The sequence below is a fragment of the Mandrillus leucophaeus genome, unplaced genomic scaffold, assembly GCF_000951045.1.
Source record: "Mandrillus leucophaeus isolate KB7577 unplaced genomic scaffold, Mleu.le_1.0 Scaffold1249, whole genome shotgun sequence".
NCBI lineage: Eukaryota > Metazoa > Chordata > Mammalia > Primates > Cercopithecidae > Mandrillus > Mandrillus leucophaeus.
Genome location: NW_012100865.1, coordinates 42457 through 45218, shown reverse-complemented (window position 1 = coordinate 45218; position 2762 = coordinate 42457). Strand labels below are relative to the sequence as shown.

General features: G+C 50.3%; 1 pseudogene; it reads left to right on the top strand.

Moving 5' to 3' along the window:
• The first annotated feature begins 791 nt into the window (after window positions 1-791).
• LOC105533369 overlaps window positions 792-2762 on the top strand; it is a 10987-nt pseudogene continuing 9016 nt past the window's right edge.

The following is a 2762-nucleotide window of genomic DNA, read 5'->3' as shown; positions in this document are numbered from 1 at the left end:
GACTGGTGAGATGTTATCTCATTGTGGTTTTGGTTTGTATTTCTCTGGTGATCAATGATGATAAACCTTCATGTCGATTAGCTGCTGGCATGTCTTCTTTTGAGAAGTGTCTGTTCATGCCCTTTGCCCACTTTTTAATGGGGTGTTATTTGTTTTTTGTTGATGTCATTAAGTTCCTTCTGCATTCTGGATATTAGACTTTTGTCAGATGCATAGTTTGTGAATATTTTCTCCCATTTTGTAGGATATCTGTTTACTTCCTTAATATTTTGTCTTGCTGTGCAGAAACTCTTTGGCTTAAATAGGTCCCACTTACCAATTTTTATTTTCTTGAAATTGCTTTTGATGACTTAGCCATAAATTCTTTGCCAGGGCCAATGTCAAGAAAGGCATTTCCTAGGTTTCCTTCTAGGATTTTCCTAATTTGAGGTCTTACATTTAAATGTTTAACTCATCTTGAGTTGATTTTTGTATATGGTGATATGAAGGGGTCCAGTTTCATTCTTCATATAGACAGAGTTATCCCAGCACCATTTATTGAATAAAGTGTCTTGTCCCCATTGCTTAGTTTTTTGTCAACTTTGTTAAAAATCAGCTCATTGTAGTTGTGTGGCTTTATCTCTACTTCTGTTTTATTTGACTATGTGTCTGTTTTTATACCAGTGCCACGCTGTTTTGGTTACTACAGTCTTGCAGTGTAGTTTGAAGTTAGTCAGTGTGATGGCTCCAGCTTTGTCCTTTTCGTTTAAAATTACTATGCCTATTTGGGCTCTTTGTGTCTTGGTGCCCAGGGACCCAGCGAGGGGCGAGGGCAGCTCCGAACCAACCCCGATCCTCCCCACTCCCACCTCACGCTTCCCAGAAAGCTTGTCCCTGTCACTCCACCGAGCTGGATCGGGAGCCCTGCCATGCTGAGGGTATCTCCCAGACCCCTGGCTGGTGTGGCCAGGCCCCAGGAGTAGGATGGGGCTCCCCCTATGAAGGCTCGTGGCAGCCAGAACTAATACAGTCCCCCTGGTCTGGGGCCAAGATGCCAGCTGAGGAGGGCAGGAGTGTCTGGAGCCATGGCTGGTGCCTCAGTGAAAGTGGCAGTTGTGAGGGTTCAGCCCTTTGTAACACATGTTACAACAGACAGGATGCCAAGTGTGTGGTCAGCATGCAGGGCAACACCACCTCCATCATCAATCCTAAACAGACAAGGATATCCCCAAAAGCTTCACCTTTGGCTACTCCTACTGGTCACACACTTCGGTGGAAGATGCCATTTGCATCTTAGCAGCAAGTGTATCGGGACATTGGACCTGCTGCTCCATGCCTTTGAAGGCTACAATGTGTGCATCTTTGCCTACAGGCAAACCGGGGCTGGGAAATCCTATGCCATGATGGGGCAACCCAGCGAGGGGCGAGGGCAGCTCCGAACCAACCCCGATCCTCCCCACTCCCACCTCACGCTTCCCAGAAAGCTTGTCCCTGTCACTCCACCGAGCTGGATCGGGAGCCCTGCCATGCTGAGGGTATCTCCCAGACCCCTGGCTGGTGTGGCCAGGCCCCAGGAGTAGGATGGGGCTCCCCCTATGAAGGCTCGTGGCAGCCAGAACTAATACAGTCCCCCTGGTCTGGGGCCAAGATGCCAGCTGAGGAGGGCAGGAGTGTCTGGAGCCATGGCTGGTGCCTCAGTGAAAGTGGCAGTTGTGAGGGTTCAGCCCTTTGTAACACATGTTACAACAGACAGGATGCCAAGTGTGTGGTCAGCATGCAGGGCAACACCACCTCCATCATCAATCCTAAACAGACAAGGATATCCCCAAAAGCTTCACCTTTGGCTACTCCTACTGGTCACACACTTCGGTGGAAGATGCCATTTGCATCTTAGCAGCAAGTGTATCGGGACATTGGACCTGCTGCTCCATGCCTTTGAAGGCTACAATGTGTGCATCTTTGCCTACAGGCAAACCGGGGCTGGGAAATCCTATGCCATGATGGGGCAGCAGGAGCCAGGGTAGCAGAGGATGATGCCACAGCTCTCTGGACTACTTCTCTCGCATTAGTGAGAACCAGAGTGCTCAGCTATCCTACTCTGTGGAGGTGAGCTATTTGGAGAGCTGTTGTGAGTGGGTGCGAGACCTCTTGAACCCCAAGAGTCGAGGTTCTCTGGGGGCCCGGGAGCACCACATCCTGAGGTTCTGCGTGCAGGCCCTGTCCAAATGGGCTGTGACCTCCTATGCGGACATTGCTGACCGCATGGACTGTGGCTACCACTAACATGAATGAGACCAGTAGCCGTTCACATGCTCTCTTTACCGTTGTCTTCACACAGTGCTGCCTTTAACCAGCTCACTGGGCTGGACTTGGAGAAGGTCAGCTCAGTAAGATCATTTTTGTGGACCTTGTTGGGAGTGAGCGAGTGACTCCTCAGGGACCCGGGGTTGCGCCTGAAGGAGGGCACCAACATCAATAAGTCTCTGATTACTTCAGGAAAGGTGATCTCGGCCCTTGAGGATATGCAATCAAAGAAGCAGAAGTCGGATTTTGTCCCCTACAGAGACTCTGTGCTCACCTGGCTGCTCTGGGAAAATTTGGGTGGGATCTCATGCACAGCAATGATTGCAGCCCTGAGCCCTGCTGATCGATTACAAGGAGACTCTCATCACCCTCGGGTATGGCGACAGCGCCAAGCAAACCTACAATGCCATCAACAAGGACCCTAATGCCCAACTGATTAGAGAGCTGCAGGAGGAGGTGGCCCTGCTGCGGGAACTACT